At 39.9% G+C, this 14,251-nt stretch overlaps 1 protein-coding gene across 1 annotated transcript in view; it reads right to left on the bottom strand.

Annotated features, from left to right (window-relative positions):
• TYR (tyrosinase) overlaps positions 1–14,251 on the bottom strand; it is a 47,359-nt gene that overhangs the window by 9,689 nt on the left and 23,419 nt on the right. The window lies entirely within an intron of this gene.

Genomic DNA, 14,251 nt, shown 5'->3' with positions numbered 1-14,251 from the left:
CTCTTAGAAACATTTGTGGCTTATTGTGAATGGTCCTGTTTTCAGCTGCTCTGTCCTGTTCCCCTTCCTTCAATTTCTTACCAAGGATTTTCAGACCTGCCTTTAAGTGTGGTCACACCATGGCTGGTTGGACATCACTTAGGGAGTGGAAACAACTGAGGTAGAAGGTATAAGTTATGTGAGTCCAAAAACTTGACAGGTCAGTTGTCAGTTAAGTGTCTTTCTCCAGAATTAGCTTCTTCACTGACCTTAGCACTTTTGTTTAGCATATTCTCACTCCTCTCTCCCAGCACCGTTGGGCAGCTTTTTTTTGCCATCTTCTTAAATATATGATCCCAGAGGTCTACTGAGGTCACTGATGGGCTCAGCTTTGGCCAGCAGCCTGTCTATCTTGCAGCCAGCTGGAACAAGTGCTGTCCAACATGAAGACAGCTTCTGACATCTTCTGACAGAAGCCATGCCTATAGCCCCCTAGCTATCAAAACCTCACCATGTAAACCCAATAGAAGCTGTTACCGACATCCTGTCCATCCTCAGCTGCTCCTTTCCAATTTTCTCTTGCAGTTTTTCCCGTTATCTGTGTGTCAGAGCAGGGCTGTATGTCTGCTCTTCAACTTGGAGACAGAAAGTTTAAAGGCTGAAGTATGGGAAGAGTTCATGTTGACATTTTCAAGTCAACTACTGGATGTGTTTGGAAAACAAAAATAAGAACCTTCCAAGAAACTCTCAGGTCTCCTCCCAGTGTCTGAGCTTTTTCTGCTCAACTCTTCTCTTTCTTTCAATTCTCAGATCCTTTCCTTAATCCCTTTGTGTTTGTTCACCTGAACGTGCCAGGTGGGAATAGGAGAGTTGGAAAAATAGTGCAGGGCAAGCAGATGCAGGTGTCTTTTAAATGAAGAAAGAGGACCAAATACTCAATCAGAAGATACTGGTAGGAGGTGAGTATAAACGTCAAGCTCAGGGAGGGGTCACTGGATTCATTCATCAGTTATGAGGGATAGAAATGATCTAAAGAGATAAATAAATTGCACTTTAATTGGGATCTTAGCTCAACTGTTGCTATGCCCCAACACTGACTGGAGGACATGGACTTCCCTCCCTCCCCTTCTAATTAGTAACTGACTGTTCAGGGAATCAAGTTATCTCAGAACATAGACTCTAAATGCACAGTGCTCAGGAATATCAGGACCTCTGCAAGTTATCCAGGGATTCTGCCAGTAGATTTTACTCTTGTTTTGGGGCATAAAACCAAAAGTTTTTATGATAACCCCACCACATTAAAGCCCTTTCACACTCATCAAAATAGAGAGAGGGCCAAAATCTTAGTCCTTTTTTTACAATAAAAAAAATAAGTTTAGGAAAACATCACTATGATCATACACTTTGTCAATTCTTAACAATGCAGGAATTACTTTTGATTAAAATCTTTATTTGTGGCTCTCTTCTTCAGTTATTTCATCAACCCTTTATAGAAAAGCTCTCATCTGAGTAATGTTTAGCTGAAGCTTTCAGATGGATAAATTTAAACAGTATCAAGGCTTCAGCTGCAGTTATCACAAGAAGGTTTGAACAGAAACTCTGTAATCTTTGGAGAACATAATGAAGAAATTAATATTTAATCATTATAAACACATAGACTATAAAGGAGTAATTTAGCTTGAGGAGGGGTGGTGTGTGGGGGAGTGCACTCCAATCTTTTCCCTGCCTGGCTTTTACTCATGCCTTGGGTAAGGTACTCTGACTATTAGTGCCTTATTATTTCCCAGCAGTTGCAGATGGGAGCTGAGATAGTTCTTCTCTGCAGCATAAGGTTGTTAGAGGTATGGAGATACTTTTGGTGTGGGAACACGGTAATAATTCAAGAAGGCGGCAGAGACAGGAGTTGGATCAGGTTTTTAAAGTCTGGTGATGATCCGTACCCTAACTTTGGAATGCTCAATCTGAGGTACTTCTTGGGGCCTGATTTTTAGAAAATGCTGAGCAGTCACATTCTGAAAATCCGGAGGGCTGATGAGCACAAGATTCAGAGCTAAAAGTCGTCATTTGCCTGAAATAGCTTTGCATGACATGCCCTGAAATGCAGCATCATCTCTGGATGAGTTAAGTGTTGCTGTTGCATAAGCGCTTTCAATAAAAATCCTTAGGCCAGTAATCTTTCAAGCAGAATGCAAATGCAAAGCATTTCCATGGAAATGAACATATGTACTTTTGGATCCCTCCTTTTGGATTCCTTCATTTGCAGTGTGGTTCCCACATTAGGTATCAAGCTTTTATAGCAGTAACAGGAGCGTTGAATCGTCTGCTCTGGTAGCTGATCTTTACATTTAGGTGAGATAGTATGCCTCTAATTACTTACATAATGAGTTGTGCTGATGCACAAGATACATTGCACAATTCATTGAGTGGTTTGGGAGCAGTTCTCTCTGTTAGCCAGCATAAAACCATATCATCTTGACTGAAATCTGTTTCATCAAACATATCTGTATGCCACCACAGAAATCTCAGAAACATCCTTTAAGGCTTTAAGAGTCACATTTTCCATTACTCTGTCCTGTGCATTTATATTGTACTTGGGTTTTTTTTCTGACACTTTGAAAGATTAGGATCTTATTCTGCTTGATAATAAAGTGATTGGGTGAAGTTACATTTGTTATTTCCACTTAAAGGCTTGTTCCCAGCTTGTTAAGTAAGATGGACTCAAAACACATTTTTTTTCTTGTCAAGATAATGCACGATGCTCTGTATTTTCAGGAGGATGTTCATGGGTTTTTTAATTTTGCTTGAGAAAACTGACAGATTTAGTACATCAGTAGTATTTTTTACATCTTCATCTGCTTTTAAGGGGGGCACTACCATTTCCCTGCCTTACTCGTATTTTGTAAGAAAAGTTATGCAAGAGGAACCTTGCTCTTGCTTTTCAAGAACAGTTTCTGGGGTTAGTGGAAAAAGAAAACTCCCAATTGCATTCAGCTGGGGAGAAAAGCCCATGGAGAGGGAACAACTTAAGCTGTATTTCTGTTGGTGAAGTACAAATACTTCTTGTTGCACACCATAAACCACTTCATATCAGAGAGTTACATTTTATGACTCCCCAACCAAGACTGTTAACTTGTTTCAGACATTTTTAAAGAAAAACTGAAATGCTGAAGTGGCCTGTGGCTTGTGCTGTCAGCCAGATAGTGATATTGGCACGATGCTCCTATCCTTGGGGACTTGTCTTAACTGAAACGATTCAGGTCAAAAAAAAAGTATATCTGGAGAAAATAATCACTCTCTCTTTTGTTTCTGAGTACTCTGACCACTGGATCCATCTTGTAGGATACCTTTTTTCTTTCAATAAGGTGTTTTCTCCAGGCCTGTCTACATTTAAGGCAGTTAGCATTAAATATTTCCTCCTTTATGCAGTGGTATACTTTCCTATAGGTAAAGAGAACACATCTGAACAGCTGTGATGGATCACTGGCAATTTTTTCATGTGCCTTGGTCTACAGAGACAGTTGTTTTATCCGATAAGAGGCATGTCATTTCCATGACAGAGAGAAATCAGTGCTTCCATCATCAGATGTTGATCCACTTGCAGTAGACAACATTTTTTTCTTTTCTTCCTTAAAAGCAATGATGTAAGTTATTTCCTTTTAGCATTTTGAAAAATGTGTACTTGTTTCCTATTCTTTTCTCAGTAACTACAACCTTGGAAGAGCTTAGGGATGCAGAACTAAAGCCACATGCAGAGAGACAAAATGCTGATGTAATTAGTTGTTCCCTTCACGGAGCGACAAAATTCCTGGTAGAAAAGGTCAGATCTGTGGCACAGCAGGAGACTTGAATACCCTAAAATTATTGGTTATCTTGGCAAACCATTGCTCTTATGTTCTCTTCATATGAACCTCTGCCTCCTTCCCAGGACCTGAGAGAGACTAACAAGGACATCTTAAGGACCATTTTATTCCATGTTGCCTCCCTGTCTTGACATAATTTCACTAGGGATAACAAATAAGACATCCAAAGACTTAGATCAGGGCTCTGCTATATCCATTCTCCATACTAATTCTGCACAAAAAAAATACTGGACAGAAGTTCAGTGAGAAAGAGATAAGTCTGTCTGGCTCCTACAGAAGCCTGGCTGGTTACTTTCTTCCTCAGCATGTAGACAAGGAGAGCAAGCAGATAAGTATAGCTAATTTGTATAGGTGGAAGTGATATTTTCTAGAGACTGAGACTTTTTTAGCATTGCAATTCCAGCTAGACTGGCATCATCTGGGAGATGTTGGCAGTGCTAAAGAGAGCACATGGAATGTGAGCATGGTGGGGAAGACGAGGTAGATAAAGGAGAGAAGAGCTAACCAAAAGTTGTCATGAATTTTATTTGGACAGTGGAAATGGAGAGAACCCAAACTGGGATTGGCAGAAATAAACCATATATAAACCATAAATCCTCCAGGGTAACAGCTCTAGCTAGAAGGGTCACAGGCAATCAAAGCTTAAGAAATGGAAATTAACTAAATTAAGTAGAGATTAGTCTCCTGATGGCCCTAATACCCTTTGTATTTCTTCAGCAGCAAGCAAAAGTGACTTGGAAGAGGTAGCTTTTATTTAAAGGCCTTGAGCAGATTAAAAAACGATTCTGTCTACATTAGGGCAAAGACTGTTTTCATTTGGAAGACTTCTTCCTTCTCCTGAAGAAACCAAAGTGCCCAAATGGAATGTCCCTAAATAAGAGGCCAAGGAACTGAAAGATATAGGAGACTAATTTGAATTTTGAAGGATGCCCTGTCTCACATTTGGTGCTCCAAGAAGCTCAGTTTCTCTAAACTGCACTTCCAAAATAGAAATTATTTTCTAGTAGGTGTAATACTAAAGTAATTACTAGATTACCATAATCAATATTCAATGCAAAGATTATTTTTGTGGTAAGAAGTAGAATTTTAATATTGTAGAATGGGTTGGATTTAGGCAAATCTAGACTAAAGTATGGCTTGAGTTTGTATTTAAACATGGGAAAAATTGATCCAGGGACATGATAAATTCACTATCCTTTAAACCATCTGATTTAGTCAAAAGCCACATGCTTGATGCAGAAATAGCCAAGGGAGATCACCTGGTCAGAAGGACTCCTAACAAATCATAAAGGCAAAGAATATTCTTCCTGCATATCAGAGAAATTTTAGAGAGTCTGACAGGCCTTATTTTACTCTAGAGAAAATAGGCACAGAGAACAAATGACTTGCCTAAGTTCATACTATACATACTGTAATGAAGTGGGACCTCAGCTATGGGGCCAGTTTATGCCTACCAAACTCTGGTACCTGTTGGAGGTAGGTTACACCATCACAAAGCACTGAGTCTCAATTTTATTTAAAATTTTTTGCTATACATCTGTATACAGGTCATTGTAACTGTTGATGACTTAATACTCATGTGTATCAGCTCTAATCGGTCCAGAGAACTGGTATGTGATAAAGAGTTATAAAGATACCCCCCAGGTATGTTGATGCTTTGGCAGTTTGAATTTTCATTCAGGGGAAATATACATTGTTTTTGCAAAAAGTTTTTGTGTGGTACAGTGCTTTTACAGAGAAAATTAAAGCCATCTATAAAAGACATGGATATATCACTTCCATTTAATTGCCTATAAATAGACTTGAATATTTTCCTTGTCCTGCTCTGTGCATACCAGGTTATACAAAATGAAATGAAATGAGCCTTAGTAGAAAATTAATTTAAAAAACCCCAAACAAACAAACCCACCTTGGTCTGGTGGGAAAATAGGATTGAATTGAGGATGATTAAAAAATAGCCTCCTATATATATTTCTGAATTCATATTATTTTATGAATAATATATGCAGTGGGATTATAGTTAATGAAAGGATGAGTCAAGAAATAAATGGGTTTATGTTGCCTGTGGGAAATATCAAGCAGAGTATAAAAACACTGCTGTATATAGGCTGGATTTCTTTATGTTGTTCCAGATAGTGTTGTGTGATCTGAAAAAAGGTGCTGCCTTCAGGAAGGAAATCTTAAAATCTAGAAAAAGTAGGGTAAAACAGTAAGAGTAGGTATTTTCTTTATCATGTACAAAGTGTCCCTTCTAAGGGCCTTTTCCCAACAGTGTGCTTCCACAGTTGTGATCAGAGGTACACTTGTCTGATTGAGTGTAAGAGGAGAAAACTTATCATAAATATCTGTTACTAAAGATTTCCTTGTATTGAGCCACCTCAGAGACACTGACTCATAGAGTAAACCTAATTGTCCCTTCACTAAGATTTAACAGGAGAAGTTTAATCTAGTGTATTTTACCTTACAATTGAGGACAGCTGGACAGAGGGAAAGGGGGAAGATGAGGGTTCAGAATTCCCGTACCGCACAACTAGGAACGTGTCGCACTGCAGATATGCCCAGTGGGAGGACTACAGTCCCCTTCAGGTGAAGGTTCATAATCACTGGGGCCGCAGCACCAGAGAGGACAAAATACAGTTTTCCTCCTGCCTCCTGCTTACTTGTCCTGACTTTCCTTGTAAGCATTTGCAGAACTGTGCCATAAGCAGGATTAAGGAACTAATTTGGTTTCAAACCAAACATCTCATTTGTTTTCATTTGTTCTGTTATATCTGAGGTAAGATAAAGCCATGGACCTGATTCATTATGCTTTTGCATGATGGCTAGTACCAACACAAGAGAGGAACAGAGGTGAACACCTCTGGGTTGCACTAATTGCTGAGCAGGACTTTTTCTTCTTCCTAAACTATGTAGGAAGCTTAAGCGATGCTGACTTAAAGCAACAATGAAACTGTATTCTTTGCTTCTCAGTTACCTGATAAACCCATGCACTCAGGACTAATCATTCAGCTGCTAGACAGCCACTTTGTAAGCTGCTAATAACTTATCTCATTCAAATCTGAAGCCCTGTCACTAGTTGTGTCAGGTTTGACAAAAAAACTTTCATTCCTCATCTAGAGCTGTGAGACAGGCTAGATCAGACTGACTATGGCAGAAGGAAGACAGAACATTGTTGCTTAAAGCTCGTTTATAAAATTTATTTCAGTATTATGAGATCTGATATTCTGTAGAAATCTGGCAAGCAACATGTATTTGCATTTGGAAAGAAAAGGAAAAGGAAACAAATTGAGGAAAGCTGAAATGCCAGCCCAAGGACTGTGATTACACAGTAGTCATCACTTAAAAAGTTGGCAGTAGTCAGCTGGTATTGCAAAGTCACCTCAGGTAATTCCCATCCCAAGCATTTCAGAGAAACATCAGCGCTTCAGTGCTGGAAGAGCTGCTGATGCTGAGGTTGTAAAGTCAAGATGCTGTGCTGTTTGCCAATGTATGCAGTTATATTGCAGTATTCTTTTCTTTTCTTTTTGTTTTAGGTTGGCTAAAAACACTATAGGGACTCTCAGGCAGGTTGTAAACAAATTACACTGTCATAATGCAAGTGTCTGATTAAAAATTAAGATGCTGCCCTCGATTATTGTGGAAGCCCATCCAAGGCCTCAGAGGCTGTGTCCTCTGATGGTGAATCACTGATGAGGACTGCCCTGGGTTACAGTGCTTACTCTGTCTAGTCTAGTCCCAGATGCTGTGGAACATCCAGGGGTTACCATTATTAATTCCAAGCTGCAGCATGCAGCAAGCATCCTTGGACATCCTTTGGAATTGAAACTTCCCCTGACATAGCTCCACGCCGTTTATGAGATATTTTTAATGTTCCCACTGCCAAAGGGATTTAGAGCAGTTTTCCCTCTTACCTATAAAAGACTCTCAATATGTCTATAGGATTAAGGGAAAAGAAGGTCTTAAGGCTTTCCATCTGAAACTTTTCCTTTTTATGTTAAACAGCTTGAGCATCCATAGCCATTTGGAGAAGATGCAGTTGGACCTCTGATTACTGCTTTGCATGCTCATTTGAGTGCAGAGGGCTATATAACTTCCAGTCATTGCTCCAATAATCATGTACTGATCCAAGTGTTTTTCTTCTAGAATGAAGAAAGCAGCTCCTCAAGCCTCTATTGAGAAAAGAAGCTGTTCAAGCAATGGAGTCCTGTAAAGGATTCAGATAAAATCCTGAGCAGAGACCACTACTGGTGATGTAGAACCAAAGGCAGCTCCTCTCTTAGAGAGGGTTGCTGAAGTCCTGCAGTTCTGTTCCCTATTTGTTGCCCTGATTTCCTTTAGTAGCACTGCAAAGTGCTTAACCTTTCTCAGGAAACTCATATAGCTACTTGGGGCTTCAACTCTGTTGCATATAAGTCTGAGGCACAGCTCCCATGCCACAAAGCCTAATAAGCTCAGCAATCCTGTAACTTACTTTCCCAGTAAATGAGCCTTACAGAAATATTGGGTTTTGCCTTTTCAGAAAACTGTGTAGGATGAAACAACAAGCATTGAGCCCAACTTAAGTTTGATCAGTTGCTGTTAGATTACAAAGTAAAGATCTTTATTTTTACTGAGAAGGAGAAAATGGATAAGTTAAGCATGACACTAAAGACAAGAGCTGATTGTTGGAAAAAATGTAGGAATCTGTGCAGAGGGATTCTCTAGCTTGGAACTAGGTAGTACCTTAGTATAACCCAGTTATTTACAAAGCAAGATAATTCCTGTGGAAGCTTATTCTGCACCTCTACTGGAAAGAAATGAGTTTAAACGAGAATTAACTGTGCTGAGATTCTGTCAGATATCTGCTCCAGACTCTACCCCTTTTCTTAATCAAGCCAGCCTTTGTTTAACACCAATGAAAGTTGTCAATGACTTTTCTGAGGTTCAGGAGAGAAATTCTTGTTCCTTAAATAACTGACATCACATGTGCTCTTTCACCCCTTGCTATCAAACCAGAGAAATATTTGGCTAGAAATATTTGTTTCTCATTCAGAAGTGGGTCTCAAATACTGTCCAACACTGAAAGACCCAAGTTATAGATGAGACATGATGGTGTGTACTGTGTGCTTTGTAAATAAGGAAATACAAATGCAACTGTGTGCTGCATCAAAAGCAAAAATTAACATTTGCTGGAATGTACATCCTGTGTCAAATTTCTGAGGTTCGTTTTGCCATGGTTTGCAGCTAACAGAAAAACATCACTCAAGTGAGCAGGAGATAGTACAAATGCCAGCTGTTCCCAAGTTTAATAACTATTTTCCCCTGAAGAGAAAGATAATGAGCAGATTAATATGGACTGCTGTTGAAGTAGCTGAACTGACACTATGGGGCCCACTCCTGAGCTCTGTAATTCAATTCTTTTGAGACTTAAATATTGTCATTATTGAGGTTCACAAGGGCATGTAATATACAAATCACATCACTGGTAGTGAAATGATAATTTCTTTTGATGAACAGAACGTAGCTACATGTGGGTGAGAAAAATACCACGTTTTCTTGTGATTTTTTACAATTTGAACAATTACATCAGCTATTATTGCAGAAGTGTTGCAGGAAGGAAATGCTAGCTGTCTACATCAGAGCTCATCTTGATTGCTATGCCGCAGGGAGGTTTCTCCTCCTCCAGCATTAAGAGAATAGGTGAAGACTAACCATGCAGCTCTTGTGAAGTTTCAAGGCAGCGTAGCCTTTCCTTTTAAAAACCACTAATCACTTGCAAAATATGAAGTGTACAAAGTGATCCATTGTGTAACTGTGTTAGCTGAACTAAAATCTTGCAGTAAGACTGAGATGAAACCTGCACTTTAAATGGCACTATTTGAACTGAACCTCCTATATTATTGATTTTTAAGAGCAGAATGGGTCATTACAAACATCTAGCCTGAATAATGACATGGGAGATGAGATTGCCAACTGCTGTATTTCACATACAATAAAGAAGATGTCTGTTTAACTTTTCTCTGGTCTTTCCCCTAAAGCAAGGTGGAGCAGCAGCACTATATGCATGTTTAATCAATAAAAAGAATATTTATCTCCAGAGACTGATCCTTGTCCTTATTTCTCCCTCTCTCTGATCCTGTATGGTCTATCTATGAATATCCAGAGGACTTATTTAAATGAATTTAGGTTACTTTAGATGCAAGTACAGCCTCAAATGTACTGTATAGGTTCAGCACCTCTCTGTTCACTGGAGGAGAGATGCTCTAAACCTATACTCCTTTGTTTTTGTTTCTGGCCACCACTCTAGCCATGGTATAAGTTAGATGGTCTTGTTGTGACCCTTCAAGGCCTGTATCCATTTTGGTGCTTTGCAACTGCAGTAGCAGGAACTGTCCAGGCTTACTGAAATAGATGTTAGAGTGCAGCTCAGTATCTTGGTGTATGATCTTCCTTTCAGCCCCAGACACAGCGATATCAAAGGAGAGAGAGAGGTACTGAGGAGATGTGTTTCTCAGCAACACCCCAACCTTCCCACTTACACTCTGCTTTCCATGGATATATTTATGTGGTATTTTGCAGTAGATGTGAACTCACTCTGCCCACATACTGAGCCCACTTTGAGTGAGTCAGCTCCATCAAACAAGCTGAGTAGCTCTGGTTAACATGCCGCAAAGCTTGAGAGATTAGGAGGGAAGGGTTAGCAGCTCCAGTTCAGTGCCAACAGAGACCTTGGGGTGACAGAGGGAGCTTGTATCCTCCTGCACATTTGCAGATATCCCCAGGGGGAAACAAAATGTAAAAATATAGAAATTTCCTTTATAAAAACTTACATTCTCGAGTTTCCCACTCCTTCAGTACTTATCTGCTCTGTATCTCATACTTGTAGGAGTTTATGTGTGCCAATAAAGCTTGTGACCAAAGTCATTCCTGGCCCACCTTCGTATGAAACACTCTGATGGAAAGCAGTTTTATTCATCTGATGCTTCTCTTGATAGAAGAGCTGCTTTCTGTGACCTGGTGGCTTCCAGCACAGCAGCTGCTATAATGAGGTGATTTTGTTAATCATCAGGGAAGGGTGAGAGCTGGGCTACCTTGCTGCTGTGCCACAGATCCTGCTGGTGGGATGTAGATGTGCATGCTGATCAGACCTCTCTTCCCAGGAGGACCCGTGTAATATGCAAGAGGCAGGGAGAAGAGGCAATTTCCACCCAGGATACATTGCAAAAATGTCATTAATTCCCCCAAGAGCTTTGGAGGTGGGCAGATAACTTTCCCAGGCTCAGTCTTATTGCATATACAAGTAATGGGTAACCCCCTCCCCATATGGTTAAGCATTATATGTGTTATGGGCATTTGTATTATAGCAATTTCTGAACTTGAGTTTAGAACAAATCCTCTATGCTAGGTATTGTTCAGGGATAGAAAGAAGTATTTTGAGTGGACCCATAGAATCAAAAGACAAAAGGTTCCTCAGCAAGAAGTTTGTATCTTAGCAGGCCGCTAGTCAGCAGTGGGAGGCATCCCTGCCCTTGGAAGGGGCTGGAACAAGGTGATCTTTAAGGTCCCTTCCAACTCAAACCATTCTATGATTCTATGATTCTCTGAACTACTTAACTGTAGTCTTACTAACTGTAAGTGAGGCTCAGTAGGAGATGTCTGCATTGTAGCTCAAGAAGAGCATAGCTTAGACAATGTTTCTTTAGAGAGATAAATCAGCAGCTCCACCAGCTGTGACTCTGATGCAGACCTGCATGTTAACAGGTACTTAAGATGTGAGCAGGTCATCAGCTCCAATGCTGCTGCCCTCTTTCATGCAGGTGCCAGAAGACGAGGCAGCTCTCTGGGGCTGGAGGGCCTAGGTAAACTCCTACACAGTGTTCCCACCTATTCATAGACCTACAGACAAAATTGTTTATGGGGACTTCTTTGGGTATTTTGCAACTGCTCCATAATTATCGCACTTCTGTCCTTCACTTCCTACTGCCTTCCCTGCCTGTTTCTGAAGTGGTTTTTTCCCCTCTTTATCCATCTTACATGCATTTAACATATGCATACAGTAGAGACTGATACCATCCAACTGCTCCCATATCTGCCATGTCATACCTTGAATATGCCTCTTTTTTTTTTTTCCTGTGCAGTAGCACTTTATAATCTAGATGTTTAATTCCAAAAGTCAACCTAAATTTTATGGATATATATCCTGAGTAAGAAATGACTGTAGCTCTCACCAGCTCCACAATATTTCACTCAGCTGGAAAATATCAAATGATATATTAGAAAAGTGTAAAAGCTTTTAGGAGGTACAGTAGTATTTGGAAGCATTAGGGGCTGTCCTGCTACATACCACCATCTCAGATCTGTCCTGAAAATGTTGCAAAACCACCTCTAGTTCAGGAGAAAATCCCAGGGGCTTTGCTCTTAAAAGCTCTACTTTCTCACCCCCTGGCATAGCAGTAGCTCAGTGAATGCTCATGGTTTCACCAACTGGGATGACTTTGACTGAGTTTCACCTTTATACCAGGGTCAATTATGAAGGTGACTTCATCTTATCTACCGCCTTTACCCAGGCACTTGGGAGCATACAGGGCTGGGCATAGTCTGTAAGATCCTGAGCTGGCACGATTCAGAAGCCCTGTGGATTTAATGTTACTGTGGGAGGAGGTATATTGCTAATGGCAACCTCTTGACCTGCCTTTGTCCAACAGATTTCAAGTGGCTCCAAGTCATAGTTCATTCAGGTCCAGAAAAAAAGATGACTTTTAGGCCATATCATCATTTTTTTTGCAAACATACCTCAAAAAATGGTGAACCTTGTCCATATCAAGGAATAAAATTAATCATACACTAAGTGTTTATGCAGTGATTTCCCCATTTTTACACTGCTTTATTATTTGCTGATCTATCATTATATTACAATCTCCATCTCAGCACCTCAGTTACGTGTTTTGGTGTCTCTCGTTTCTGTATACCAAATGACGAAAAGAATTCCTTCCTTGGCTTTGTGCTTTATCAGTGTTGTCTTCCACAGGAGACAGTTCAGGATAAGAAATTATTCTTATTTTATATATTAAACAAGTCTGGAAACATAGTGTTTTCTTACAAGAATTTCTGATGATACTTTTTGAATGCCTTATCTCCAAATGTTCCAAATTCTTGAAGCAAATAGTTTTTAACTGCTAGAATAAATTCCTGTTTCCTGTCAACATTTCAAAACAATAGAACAACTTGTTTTTTTCTCATGCCATTTTTTGGTTTAAAAACCCTGAGATGACATTTAAGAGAAAATGAAAATGATCTGTTTCAAAAACAGAGTAAAAATAAGGAGCTTTTATTTTGACATTTCATGGATGTGAAAAAATAAAATTTCCTCTTGTTAAAGTGATTTTTGCCAGAATCTTTTTTTTTTTTTTTTTTTTTTTAAATAGTGGCAGAAGGGACTGGCCTGAATATATTGAGTGGTGGGCATATTGAGTGGTGAGTATATTGAGTCCACAGGGACTAAAAGTGTCCATAAGGTTGGCTTAGGGAATGGAGTGTTGCTGATATGCAAATCAGGATGTGTAGATTTTGGGTTCTACCTTATTTTTGAACAGATTTCTCTATACATGGTTTTCAATTTAGCTGAGTTTACTTATAAGCAATGCGAGCATTTTATTGTTAGATTCCCAGATAATCCAGAGTCTGACATCTCCTAAGCTCCCGGCTCCAGCCTGCCAGGGAAGCAGAAGGGGTTATTTTAGCATTCTACATAGGAGTCTATGGCAGATGATGTTACTGCCCAGCACAGAGACATTTGGCTTGATTAGGCAGAATTTCTGATCTTCATCATTGGGCTCTGAAGCTGCTGCATAGGAGAGTTTCTTCTGCACCTACTTGGAAGTGTGCATGTATGTCAGCAGCTGTAAATGAGCGTCTCTATTCCCTGTGTGACCTTATCATTGGTTTGGATTACTTTTAGCAGAGTGCATGTAAATGCACACAAATACACATGCACACCTCCCACCCCTGAAGGTTTTGTTTCTTTGATGCGATAAATCAGTCCTGTGTGATAGCAACCAAACCAGTAACTGAAGCAACAAGATCAGAGTACGGATGTACAGCTGTACCCTGTCATTGCCACTTCATACAATTGTGAATAAAGCAATTGTCATCTCCTGTTGCTCATGTTGCTTTGACGCCTAAGAGCCATAGTCAGAGGTAAAGAATATGCCACGTGCCACACAGACCAGCACAGTGAGACAGTCCTTTAATGACAGAGCATATGACATAAACACAGGACAAGGGACAAGAGATAGATGCAAACAGATAGGAGGAGGACTAGGCACCCATGTAGTGGGACTGCAGTAGTCCACCTACAAAGTGAATGTTTCAGCTCACTAGCGTCTGAGATTTTTTTCAAGTGTCATGTTGAAAGGAAGAACAGTGACTGAATC

Source organism: Myiozetetes cayanensis, unplaced genomic scaffold (genome assembly GCF_022539395.1).
Source record: "Myiozetetes cayanensis isolate MyiCay16 unplaced genomic scaffold, myiCay2020 scf5-8, whole genome shotgun sequence".
NCBI lineage: Eukaryota > Metazoa > Chordata > Aves > Passeriformes > Tyrannidae > Myiozetetes > Myiozetetes cayanensis.
Note: the sequence above shows the minus strand (reverse complement) of the source record. Positions and strands in the feature narration are given on the sequence as shown.